Below are 14041 nucleotides of genomic sequence, written 5' to 3'. Positions count from 1 at the left end.
AACCACGTTGAATTTAGAGGTCCATTATCTGTATTTATAGATCTAGATCTGAAACACAGATTCACATTTATTATACTTTTTAAAGCTATTTTAGCTTTGCTTTTAACGTACAGGCCTGGTCTACTTGATGCTGATTCTTGGTCATGACTACAACTTTCCAAGTTTACTATCATTTCTATGGGAAAATTTGACAGCCTGCTTTCAAGAAGCTGTGGTGGAAAGTAGAGCACTCCTCCCCCATGACTGCAGTCAAGTTGGAAAAGGAGTGAAAACCATAATTTTAAAAAAATGATTTTATTTATTTATTTGAGAGCGAAAGCGAGAGAGCAAGGTGGAGGGGCAAAGGAAGAGGGAGAAGCCGACTCCTCGCAGAGCAGAGAGCCCAATGTAGGATCTGAGCCGAAGGCAGATGCTGAACCACGGAGCCACCCAGGTGCCTGAGTGATAACCAATTTTAAGGCCCTATTAAAGTCACTTACTTATTCAAGTATTTCATTAAACTAGTTTCAGACAATTCTTCCAATAACTGAAAGAATAACACTCCTCATGTGGCCAGAGTCTGGGGATTTGATCTAACAGGCAAATTCCAAATAGAACGCTTACAATCCAGATATTTGAGATTCTGACACTTCCCAGTATTAGATCACACGGTGTGAAGGGTGAGAAACCCCTGTGATCTCATTTCAATATTAAGAATTGTTTGCTTTACTGCCTAACCCTCCCCACTACCAAATACTCTATAACCAGTAATTCAGCTTTATGGGAAGACCCCTGCTCATGCAAACCTATTAACAAACAAATCCCTGATCTTTTTTGATTTCTTAAAAGACAAAATTCTGGCTGTGTGATGGAAGTGGACATATAAGCTTTAAACGATGGGCCAACATTTGGGTTTAGGCCAACTGCCTATCTAACTCTTCAGGGTTTCAAGCACAACAAAAGAATTCTGTTAAAGTCAAGATTTTAAAAATGCAGGATGCCTAAATGACAATACCTGTATTTCATAAAATAGTGGCATGCCCTTTTGATGGGAGTATATACTGGTATGATCTTTCTAGAGGGAAGTTAAGCAAAATGTCTTAAACTTGAAAACAAAACATTAAAAAGTCTGTTGACAGGGGAGTGTTTACGTAAGTTTTAGCACAACACGCCTACTATACAGCTATATCATGGTGCATCTATTTTCAGGGTAAGAAGGCCACAACATACAGCTGACGTAAAGAAAGGGTGGCAAACTCAGAATTTGTAAGCTGACTGCATGTCTAAGTACCTACGTAAATAGGAACCTATTTATTTGTAGGCATATACAGAAAAATGACAATGTTCTTCAAAACTTTAATGTCACTATCTTATGGACTTTAGACTGACTGTGATTTTGATTTCCTTCTTCATTTTCTGTATTTTGTCTTCCTTAGTCTCCTTTTCAGACATGGAATACATGTTATTCTCAGAATCCAAAACATTAAGATGTTTTCCACAAAGAAACAACTTGAGAAATATATTTGGTATCATATATATGTATCTGTATTCAATTTTTTTCAATCTCAAGTCTGGGACAAGAGACCAACTCCTGAATCTCCCTCCTAATGCAAGACGGCTACCGGGTGTGTGTGTTCCCAAAATTATAATGAACCAAACATTTGTGAAATGGAGTAATGAAATGGGATTTAAATTTGGGTTTTCTTACACAGTACTTAAATCTTCATTGTTAATTCTGTTTACTATACACATTTCCCAGTGACTATCAACCTACTTTAATTCCTGATGCTCGATTATGTTTACTGCTTGGTTTCCTCTATGTCAGAGTGTTTTCTTGTGCTTACTAAAAACAAAATAAAACATAACTAAATAAAACACCATACACATCTTTGTTTCACCCCTATCATTGTAGGAGATACCCATATCATTAAATGCTCTGGTAGGTTATAGAACCGGAAGGTCTGGCCTGGATTATTTTCTACTTTTTCTATCTTATTTTTTAAAAAAATTTATAAAGCTGTTTTCTTTTTTTAAAGATTTTATTTATTATGTATTTATTTATTTATTTGACAGAGAGCAAGAGAAGGAACACAAGCAGAGGGAGTGGGAGAGGGAGAAGCAGATTCCTGGCTGAGCAGAGAGCCCCGATGTGAAACTGGATGCCAGCACCCTGGGATCATGCCTGACCGAAGGCAGATGCTTAATGACTGAGCCACCCAGGTGCCCCTCTACTTTACCTACTTTAATGTTCTTATTGAAATTTTTTTTTCTCTAATAATAACCATCTTTACTTCACAGGGATACTGTAAGAACACAAGTTATGATGTGTTTGAAATGCTCTGAATGCTTTATAAAAAGGGCACTACAGAGATAATGAGTTCTTCTCAATAAAAATTGATTTTCCCCACTTGTATGGAGGTGAAGCGGAGAGTGAACGTTACAAGAGCAGGGAAGTCACAACTTTGGAACCACAGCTCCTTCAAGCTTTTCTTGTCTCACCTGTTAAATGTGGACATAAATGTGTTTTTTATGTGTGGGCTTAGGTGGAGCCCATGGAGCAAATGAAAAACCCATGTGCAAAAATAGAGCCTTCACTCTATAAAGAGCAAGGCTAAATGTTCACAGGGATACAGTTTTCCGGACAGGATTTTATCTGTAATGATAAAATCATCTCTTGTGCATTTTGAAGGATTTGGGGAGCCGTGTTTGATTTCCCCCATGAAATATCAAATATCCCTCAGGTTCTCATGTTACGAAAACATCGACATAAAGGCTGAGCACGTGGAATGAATATCCGCGTGTACCTGAATGATCTGGGCGGCAAGCTCAGGGGTTCCGAGCTTCAGGTCGTGTCCATTGATGGCGAGCACTCGGTCGTTGCTGCTCAGCCTTCCATCCTGTGCAGCCAGCCAGGCCCTCTTCCAACAGATCAAGGATAAAAACACCTGGTTCACCGGTCCTTTGAATGGGTTTAATGCCAAGTTGTTCACCAGAGTCCTGTTTGTGAAAGACTACGTGGAAGACCTCTTCCCGGGGAGAGCTACTGTCGGGGTGGCTGTAGGTCCGGCCCCCAAAGCACCGCTCTCCAGCACGCTTAGGTGCAGCGTGGAACAGGGCTGGGAAAGGGCGGCTCTGGCATAGTTGTGAGACACATTGTTGGTGTTACAGTTGTTGACCTGGAAGAAAAGAATTATGACTGAGGTGGGACAATCTTTTATCCTCTCAACTGGTAAACATTTATACGCCATTTCCAAAAGAAACGGACTTTGGAAAATGACATACAGTCATTATTTACAAAGAAAAGCCCTCTGAAGATGTTTTAAAATGCACAGTTCCTAAGCTTCACTCACAATGACTAGCACGAAGTAGAGAATGGCAGTTAGGATCTCAGGCTTCAGCGAGGGTGCTGAATCAGAGTCCCTGGTCCTGCCAGTAGTGGGATGTCTGAGGGTGTCCCCTGAGTGGTGAGATGGGTTTACTCTCCGCTTCAAGGGACCAGGAGGAAAATGCAGAGACAGCAGCAGCATGTGGCAAGTGCCAACAAAATACTAGTTCTAGTGGAACAGAAACTGAAGTTCTACTGGATTGATGTGGCTTTTCCAAATGAAAAACACCTACCCTGGAAAAAATACACCGAGTTTTAATCTAAGAAAAGGGACAGATTCTAGATACACAACCTGATCTCAGTTCAGTCATTTTTACTTTAAAGAAAAGCAGGTAATTACAGTTTCACTCTGTTTAGCACTCAAGTGTAACATCTATCTAATACAACAAGCTTAACTCAGTACTCACAGAACATTTATTTACTAAACCTTATGGCCCTGAAAGGAATATAGTGACTGATCCTGGGACAGGAACAGGACTAAGAAAATACACCCAGCTTCAGTTATTCACCTAGTCAGAGGAAGAGGTTGGTGCAACTCTGAGTGTTTATCACAATTAGAATTCCTCTCCTCATCTGCCTGCACCAACAGCAAGCAGGAAATCGACATTCTCTTGGATGTGTTATGTGGCACAGGCTCTGGGTTAGGTGCTTGTGATTACCCAAAGCCTTCAATCTTTTTCACGTGAGTCTATCTTAAGGAAAGTCTTCCCCCTTCCTACTCATCTCGGGATGACAGTTTTGAGCACCACTAACTTGAATTTTATTGATTTGGGCCTGTGGACATCTTTTAAAATTCAGGCATCAAATGCCATAGATCTCACACATAAACTTGCTCTTCGCCCAATTTTGCAACATCTGTGCATTTGGTTGCCATCCAGATCCTTGATGAAAAAGTTGAGTAACATAGGGTCAAGAATAGAACTTTAAGGCAGCTTCTAAAAAACCAGCCTGACGTGGATTTGTTAGTCAAAACTCATCATTTCTGGTTATTCAGCTAAAAAGCCACTTATCTCTAGGTTCTTATTTTTCCGTCTTTGATTCACATCTATCACAAATGACTTTACAAACATCTGGCTGGAATCCAGCGCTAGCCACGTGCGAGTATGTAGCCTCACACCATTTTTGTGACGTGGGTTGTGGAATATCCTACAATCGGAGATTTTCCCTTCACAAAAGTGTGGTTGCCAGTGAAACACAGAGAAAGCAGAAACCAAATAAAATACTGTTGCTAGATGTTGTAGAAATAGCACCAACAGAGTAAACTTTACCACATCTTTAGCTAATTATCTTTTGGACCAATGCAGTCAAGACATGACTGCAATTATTTTCCTCAAAAACCAAAAGTGATGGGACACCTAGGTGGCTCAGTTGGTTAAGCAGCTGCCTTCGGCTCAGGTCATGATCCCAGCATCCTGGGATCGAGTCCCGCATCGGGCTCCTTTCTCGGCAGGGAACCTGCTTCTCCCTCGGCCTCTGCCGGCCACTCTGTCTGCCTGTGCTTGCTCTCTCTCCCTGTGTAAGCTGCAAAAAAGGGCAATCTGGTTCTTTTTGTCTTGGCCACAAAGGTGTCAAAAGGTCAAAACCAGCTACAAGAGTTCCTCCACGGAGAATCAGTTTAGGAGCTGGGGTAGAAGGAATACAGCATAAGGTGTCCAGAGAGCTGTGCCAACCTCATGCAACCAGAATACTACTAATATCGTAAAAGGACAGCAAACACAGGAATGCGGTAAATAGCTAGCTATGGTAGGATCAGAAACTGGATTTTACATAAGCTGGATTAGTTATGTTTCCTGTATTCTCCTATTGCCTCTTTGGATTTAGTCAAGAACAAAACACTGCAAGTTCAGTCTGTGTCAGCCAGGCCAAGTGCAATGAAGGAGGGGTTTTGGGCCCAAGTGTCGAAGTGGAAATCACAAACTACAAGAGGCAGAATACAGATGGGTGTGGAAACCAAAGCCAGGAACCCCCAGTGGAAAGGTCAATCCTTGCTGCTCTTGGAGCCTAGTTTGTCTGTCTTCCCCTCTGGACATTTCTCTTGAAGAACTAAAAATCCTAGAGGTTCTAAGTTTGGTTTTAATGAAGAAGACAGCTATTCCCAACAGGATATCATAACCAAATCCACTCTTTTATTGACTCAGCAAGTTTGTCCTGGGTATCGACTCCAGGCACAGCTCTGTGAGAAGCCTGTCCCATAGTATGTAATAATGGCGGCTGCCATCCCCAAAGGAAGACACTACATTTGAATAACTCTCTGTGACCAATTATGCATTAAGTGGTGAAGAGAAGGAATGTCTTCAGCACTTAGTGTGAGAAGAGGTCTGAATGGGTGAAAATGGCAGGGCAGGGCTTTCTGGATGAAGGTGGGGAAGCTGTAGCACAATGGGGACAGGCTGGAACATGGAGGGAAGCAAGGAGACTGCTATGTCTGGCTTTTCTGCTACATTATACATTCTATGAGGGCAGGGGTTGCTTTTTGCTCTTAATTATACCCTCAGCTCTGACCACCATGCCTATGATGTTTCAGTAATACACCGATGGCTACAGCTGAAAGAAAAAGCAAGGGTGAAGGCTGAGGGGACAGGTTGTGTAAGAGTTCAAAGAGGACCTGGACTATTAGATTAATCAGTATGGACTTGATTCTCTGGTCCAATCTATCAGGAAAAGCAGAGTCACAGGTGAATTAACCGGACAATGTCGTACCGGATTTCAGAGCAGAGTAGGGAGGCAGGGGTTTTGATTCTCCTGGGTTAGACGTGAAGCAGTGAGGGCACAGACCAGAGAGATGGCAGGGAAAAGAGAAGGGGTGAATACCAACAGACCGTGGGGAAGGACCCAGCAGTGAAATCGAGGAGGCAAGAGTCCTTGAGCTTGGGTTCCTAGAAGACATCTTTTCTCATTCATGCCTATTTCTTCTCTCCTAAATATCCATTCTTTTAGCTTCAAGTACCACATACACTTCTATGGGTCATATATCCAGGTCAATTTTCACATACACTCTAGAATTCACATGAACAGTAGAATTCTGGCCATCTCATGCTCATCAGTATGCCCTCACACACAACATCATCTTGCTCGAAGCAAGTTCATTTGTTGGAGTAGCTCATTCTTTTTAAAGAGAAGAGGGAGAGGGTAGCACCAAGGATTAGTGCAGAGTCAGGCTGTTTGTGGATGAGAGTGCGTTTGAGAGCCAACAAGAGGTGGTCATGATTTCCGAATTCTATCTTAAATTCAATGCTGTAAGTTTTAAGTAACTTGTGCTGTGTGACCTGTCTTTTCTAGATTATAGAAATCCGTGTAGAGAAGGATGAATCAGACAACGAAGGTAACTGATGGATGGTACCCTGGGACTAGGGATAGAGCCAATGGGACAAGAGAATTTAGCAGTGAAGGTGGCCCCGAAATAGACAACCGTGGAGACCAAGCCAGGAGGAATCCAGCTGGCCTGGAGAGCCACACACTGAGGCACATGTGGGATCAAATTTAAGATGGGGGTAAAAATACATTCCATGAGTTTGGGGGAAATCAGAGAAATTACAGATAAATTCTGATCTGTTTAGCACTAAAAAAAAAAAACAGTAAAACTTACCTTTTTAGAAGTCAGATTCCACAGTACCCTAATTTCCTAAGTTTTCAATTGATGAATAAGAGCAACAAAAGAGGCAAGTTAACAAAATCATTTAAAAAATTGATACCTGAAGAATTGGGTCTCCAGCAAGAAGTCTTCCATCTTTGGCGATCACCCCATGCCGACAGACTTCCTGGATAACAAGGTTGATCAGTGGCCTTTCATTGCCGCCCACAATGCTAATTCCTAGCTGAATATAAGGATCAGACCGGTGAATTTCAATTGTAGTAATTATAATTATGCCTTCCGGAAAACTAACCGGCTGCTGCATAGCTGCCAAGTTAAAAACGAGATGGAGAAAAACAGGTGGAAAGAAAAATGTTTTCTATTTTGATTATCTTCACGTAAGTAAGTTATCGTCTATCATTAGTGATGACCTTATGTTAATAGATGATTCATAACAAAGCAATACCACGGGATAAGAAAAACAGAATGACCAAAACACCAATAGGTAAGATTAGCAAAACACTTCCTCTTTGAAAGGTGATCAGTAAATAATCAACAAATAACTACTATGCATCAGATCACTAGGGACCACACAGTGATCTGATAAAGAAATATACAGAAAATATCATCTTGTCCTAATTGATCAGATTGACAAAATATCAATATACAAAATATCATCTTGTCAGTTGACCCATGAAACAGCTGTAAACAGTGCAAGGCAGTACATATGAAATAAAAAAGACAAACTCTGTGACATACAATCACCGTAGTGGTTGACAAAATAACCACATTAAGCAAGAAGAGGAGGGTCTTGATCTGAGCAGTAGGAGATAGAAGAATTGTTATAGCCAAGGCTGGGAAAACTGGGATTTGTAGAAAAATTGGAATTTTCATAAGAGATAAACCTATTTAAAAGTAAGACAAAGGGCCAACTACTAAGATATGCCCAAGATCTAGGACTAGAGGTTTTCTGCCTGTTTCCTGGTGGGTCATGTAGACAGATCAGTGGCTGCTACCAGAGGACAGCAATAGTCAGACACATGGCCTTGGGAGTCAGATACATACCTAGCCATTTCGTGGCTCTCAGACTTTGACCAATGACTCCCTGACTAAGTTTCCTCATCATTAAAAAAAAGCCAGTATTGGTACAAGCATTTAATAAGTTAATATATGTAAAGTGCTTGGCACAGTGCTGACACAGAACAAGCACGGAGGCTGAGGTATTTTTTTGTTCTTCTTGATGCTGTGGATTTCTTAGTCAAGAAGCAATAGGCATCAAAACAAACAAACAAAAGAAGCCTGCTGATGACCAGTGAATTTGTGGACTACAACAGAAGAGGGGGAGGGGGAAGGATAAGCCTCAAGGTAAGACTCCCTTTCTGTTTCTAACCGGCAAACTGTTAGACTTGTACACTTAAAAGGTGAATATGTGATATGTGAAGCATATCTCAGTAAAATTATTTGTTGAAGAGGAAAAACAACAACAACAACAACAACACCCCATGTAGGGAAAGTAATAGGCAGTACTGAGAAGAAAGGAAATATCTGATTTGAAAACAGATGAAAAGCAAAAGCAAGGTGAAGAGCACATACTGTCAGTGGCCGTGTTCTCCTCGAAGGTGGGGTTGTCCAGGCCAGGCTCCTCAGGCCACGGGGGCAGAGACGCTGATATCAAGCTGCGCTCAGCAGGTGCTGTGCCTGTCCCTGAACAGTCCGTTTCGAGGGATAAAGTACCTGGAAGATCTATTACAGTGGTTCCATTTTCATTCTCAATCTCTGTCTGAGCTTTATCAGTTTTCCTCCTTTCTAGGGCAAGTCTCCGATGAAAAGCTCCAGGACATCTAGAGAGAGAGCATTAGGGGGTTCCCAGATGATTTGAAAGGAAAAATGATAGACAGCTTGTGCCCCAACAACAGAATAGCCACTGCTTCAATGCCAAACTCACCTAGAGGTAATCCACAAGTGGTATGTAATCTGATTTTAACCTCTGCTCAAACTAAATTCCTACCACACTGTGTAGCAAACTTAAAACAGGCGTTGGCACAAATAGTGGCTTCGTGCATGTCTCAAAAAATACTTCAATAAAAACCTGTATTCAGATACATACTAGTTCCAGAAATACACCAGCACAGTTGACGGTATACTGCAAATACTATTCTGAGATCCTGATTGCATAACCCCCTTTTCACAGGGATGGCTTAACTCCTTAACAGGAGTGGAAACAGCAGTCTTCTTCCACAATGTGCTCCTGCATCCAGACTTGGACCCTGAGTGACACTGTTCCTTTCCAATCTCAGGGCCAAGGGTACACATTCATGTATTAGTGAGAAGCAATACATCTGAGGCTCTGCCACTTGCAGAAAAGCAGAGCAAAGGCTCAAGAGGCTGCGTATGGTGGGTGGCGGTCTTATGTCTAGGACTGCAGACTTCATTCAATGATAGTGTGTTTTAAAATCTCAAATTTCATGAAAAATCAAGTATAGGATAAATTTATTGAAAACTGGAAGCTATCCCTTAGCTGTAAAAGTAATGAATTTCCCCTCACAAACTAAAGATAAGTTGTGGGTTTCAAGTTCTTGAAAAAGATTGCTATGGAATTTCTTTATCCAGCTTTTTCTCATTCCCGGTTTCCTCATCACCTTATTAAGAAAGAGGACAAAGGATTTCCCTTCTGCACTGTTGTGCTGCACTCCAGGAAATGTTCCTGCAAGGACCTGACAAGGAACGTGGAATACTGTATCACTGAGAAAAATTATTTTTGTCAAGTAAGTAGATTGCATGAGAAATGCATTTTAAAACTATTTCATTCAATAAAAAAATGGTGACAAAAAGTGGATCATAAAACAATACTTGAGACTAAAACTATAGGGAAAGATTCAATTCTCCAAATGCATATCACACACTGGTATCCATGTGCGTAACAGCCAGTCTTCGATGGAGAAACAGACTAGGAACAGGAAGTGGGAAGGAAACATAAGCAGAATGTGCACAGCTGAGAAAGAGCCTAGCTAACAACTAAAAAATCCTACAAACTAAGTAACTGTAAAGCCCCTCTTATCTGATGCAAGAATAAATTGTTTTTTCTTTTCTTTTCTTTTTTTTTTTTTTTGTTTTGTCAGAGAGAGTGAGCACAGGCAGAGACAGAAAGAGAAGCAGGCCTCCTGCTGAGCAAGGAGCCCAATGTGGGACTCGATCCCAGGACTCTGGGATCATGACCCGAGTGGAAGGCAGCCTCTTAACCAACTGAGCCACCCAGGTGTCCCCAAGAATAAATTTAAAACTGGAACCCTGAAGTTGTTAGAGAGGTAAAGAACCAGGTATACTTACATCCCAATGGGACAGCAAATTGCTAAGAGGGACTAAAGACAAGTATTTTGTGTGATATCACAGAGAACTATGGAAGAACGCATTCATCTAGCACTCAGGAAGGTTACAGAAGACTACGCAACACCCACCTTTAAACAGATGGGGAGCTGGGCACACAGAGACGGAACAACTAGCCAGGAGGAGACGATGAAAGACTTCAAACTACACAAGGGAGGCAAGAGTGCCAACAAAGAAAAAATGACATAGATTATACCATAGAAAGAAAAAACAAGTACAGGGGCGCCTGGATGGCTCAGTGGGTTAAGCCACTGCCTTCGGCTCAGGTCATGATCTCAGAGTCCTGGGATTGAGCCCCGCATCGGGCTCTCTGCTCAGCAGGGATCCTGCTTCCTCCTCTCTCCGTGCCTGCCTCTCTGCCTGCTTGTGATTTCTGTCTGTCAAATAAATAAATAAAATCTTTAAAAAAAAAAAAAAAGAAAAAACAAGTACATATGAATGGCAAAAATCATGAGCCACATTAACATTTATAACTAAGACATAAGACTGGCAAGTCATCAGAATTTTTAATAGTTAAAAAGCTTAATATGGTTTTTATTTAATGGATGACAGATTTTTAAAAACATATTTTTCTGCCTTGCTTGTACGATAGAGCAATTTAGCCAGCAAGTACTCTTAGGAAACAAACTAGTTAAGAGTATCAGCTCTTCCACTTATTGACAACCTCTTCCATTTATTAACAACCTCTCTGCCCATATTCTTCTTTATATAACAAAGATAAGACGGCCTAACTCATAGAGCTGTCATGAAAACTAAACTGGACTAATATAAATTGCTTAAAATACTGCCTCATAAATAATCAGAACTCAATACAAACTAGTGACTACTAGTATCATAGCAACTTAAAAGTACTCAAGCTAGGGCTCCTGGGTGTCAGTTGGTCAAGCGACTGCCTTCGGCTCAGGTCATGATCCTGAAACCCAAGACTGAGTCCTGCAACTCACTCCCTGCTCAGCAAGGGGTCAGCTTCTCCCTTTGACCCTCTCCCCTCTCATGCTCTCTTTCTCTCTCTCTCAAATAAATAAAATCTTTTTTTAAAAAGCACACATGCTATACAGTTTTCTTACAGTACATCTGTATCAAGTCCCCCTGCTTGTGCTCTTTTCCCTCTAATAAAGAAATAAAATCCTAAAATAAAACATAACAAATTGAGCATCAAAGTGAACCTTGAGGCCTTCAAGACCTGGCCGGAAACACCCTCCTGTGTGTATTTCCTTGTCATCTTTCTTGTTGTGCTGATGGCGTCAGAGGTGCATGTCATCCCAAGGAGGGAGAAGGCCGATGGTGGAGAGACTCTGGGCTCCTGAAGAACACAGAAAGGATTTCAGTCTCTAATCTGAAGATCCACTCAGCACTGTCAAGGGGGGGACCTCTGTGGTGACAGGCTACCAAAACCTGGGGAGTTACATGGTCATTCAGCGTAATGTAATATAGCTCCGTACAGCATGTTGAAATGACCAAGTTCACTTGAATAGTGATCAGCCTAAAACCTTTAAAGAGGACCAAAGAGGCACCTGGCTTCCTCAGGCACTAGGATCCTTGATCTCAGGGTTATGAGTTTGAGGCTCACATCAGTCACAGTTAACTTAAAAATAAAACAAAAAGCGTACACAGGACTAAAATCAGTGAGGTTCAAACAACGAAGCTGGTCTGTGCTGGGACGGATCCTGTCTCCCGCTCATTCAGCCACTGGGCACTGCGCACTCAGATGGTGCCAGGGCTTATCAGCCCAGCGGGTTCTCCTCGTGAGAGCTCAGGGTCTAGAGCAGAAGATGGACAAATGAGAAACCAAAATGTGAACGGGAAAAGCGATTGCTCCACAGCAAAAGAGCAAGGGACACAACTAAGGCCCAAACTCCACCCGGTGAGGGGTATGACAAGGCTGTGCTGAGATGACACGGAGAATTCCTGCGGGAGGAAAAGAAGGAGACAGCCCTGCACAAATGCGAGTGCATTCCACCTGGCGGAGGGCACCATGGAGCAGAGGACTGGAGGTTAGAAAAGGGGGCCAGGGTGGCCAGAGAAGCTGAGGAAGGACCAGAGTGGGAGGGGAGGAGGGCCAGGGCCCGGGAAGTTGGGCAGTATCAGTGCCCTTCTCCCAGGGCTGTGTGACCACACTTCCCCACACTCAGTGGCTGAACCAACAAATGCTGCCTCGTGGTCTCAGGGGATCAGGAATCCAGCAGTGCTCTGCTGGGGGCTCCTGCCAGAGACTCTCCTTAAACTGGGCTGCTGACAACACCAAGGGAGGACCTGCTTCACCGAGAACCTGAGCGCACTCAGGGGCATGGGCCAGATACAGCCCATCTCAAAGACCTGACTTTTGTCTGCTGTGGGCCCACAGGGCTGGGCCATGTGCGTATGTCTGGGTCATGGTTCAACCTAGGGGCTTGTGCTCCAGTATGAAGATTGGAGAGAGAACATGGATCCGAGTCAACATGGGGCTGGGCAATGAGTTTTCGAACAAAATCTCAGAAGGGCCTTTGGGTCACGTGGCCACGTTCTGTGACATGGAAGTGAATCACCAAGTCCAGACCACACTCTGGGGAGGGGTCACACAAACATGTCTACACAGGAGTTGTGGAACCAATGGAGCCCCCGAAGGGAGACTGTGAAGATCCTTGAAGGGTCCGGGCCTTGCCCAGAATCAGACTGGTATGGATGCTTAGCCGGCTTGAACCCAGCTCTTTGAGTATCCTCAAAGTTGGGGTCCTGGATGCAACGTAGCCATTCACTGGGGGCTCTGGAAAAGTTTTTCTGGAAGGAAGTGGCTGTTGGCCTGGAAATGTTATCGGGCTGAGGGTGATCATTGGTCTCCTAGACAGGAGACATATGCCCAGGTTCTTGTCTGAGGAGGATCCCGGGTCATGGCGACCCACTGGATGGACCCCTATCTGCATCACACACTTTGGAAAGGAGAGAATGGCCTGCATCCCGGGACAGGCGGTCTCTAGGGCTAAGGGCACATTCTGACCATCAAGGGCCAAGGCTCCAGTCCCTTCTTTAGGGTTTGCATTGAAAAGAAAAAGCCTAAGACCTTGGGAAGCTATTACCCAGCCCTCTGTAAGTGGGGATGTCCTCTTCTGGGACTCCAGAATGTGAGCACCGATGAACACATGTGTGCACACAGGAGCTTGTGTGCTGGTGCACACAAACACACACCCCAGGAGGGACTGTGGGGTGGGATCTGATGAGTAGCAGATTCCAAGAAGTTGACAGGAGGGAGGAAATTGGGTGGGAGGTATTTCCTACATGTGACAGCCCTCCTCTAACATCATAGCTATTATCCAACCTATGCCTGTGGACATCTGATAGAAAGACATGCTGGACTCATCCATATTTGGCAAGAAGACCATCCTTGTCTGCCACAATGGCTTATCTAGGGTCTGAACCAGGTAAGAATAGAGACTTGTGTCTGAAACCAGGTGTGTTTGCAAGCTGGGGCCCTGGCTGCTCCCAGACCTTCCCTGGGGGCCTGTGGAGAGGGGTGTGTTGGGGTCACTGTGTACAGATAAGATGTGGCCTTGCATGCAGAAGGGGGAAGAGGAGATGGCAGATGGGAGCACTGTTCGTGTAGGGGTCCAATCAGGAGTGGGCCCTGATAGGGCATCTCAGGAAGTGATGTCACTGCCTGGATCACAAAGGCCTTCAGAACTTGGAACCCCTGCAACCAGGCAGCCAGTCTAGTCCAGTAGCAGGGTTACTGGACTCAGGACCTTGAC

General features: G+C 43.4%; 1 pseudogene across 1 annotated transcript in view; it reads right to left on the bottom strand.

Annotated features, from left to right (window-relative positions):
* LOC309858169 (ligand of Numb protein X 2-like) overlaps positions 1-7260 on the bottom strand; it is a 59135-nt pseudogene extending 51875 nt beyond the window's left edge. Inside the window, exons 1-2 of the transcript in view lie at positions 7057-7260; positions 2784-3155 (exon numbers count right to left, since the gene is read on the bottom strand). The product of the transcript in view is annotated as a ligand of Numb protein X 2-like (transcript). The remainder of the gene's footprint in view (positions 1-2783; positions 3156-7056) is intronic.
* Between the last annotated feature and the right edge of the window lie 6781 nt (positions 7261-14041).

The sequence above is a fragment of the Mustela nivalis genome, assembly GCF_964662115.1.
Source record: "Mustela nivalis genome assembly, contig: HAP1_SCAFFOLD_1969, whole genome shotgun sequence".
Lineage (NCBI taxonomy): Eukaryota > Metazoa > Chordata > Mammalia > Carnivora > Mustelidae > Mustela > Mustela nivalis.
This window is presented reverse-complemented; position numbering and strand designations above follow the sequence as displayed.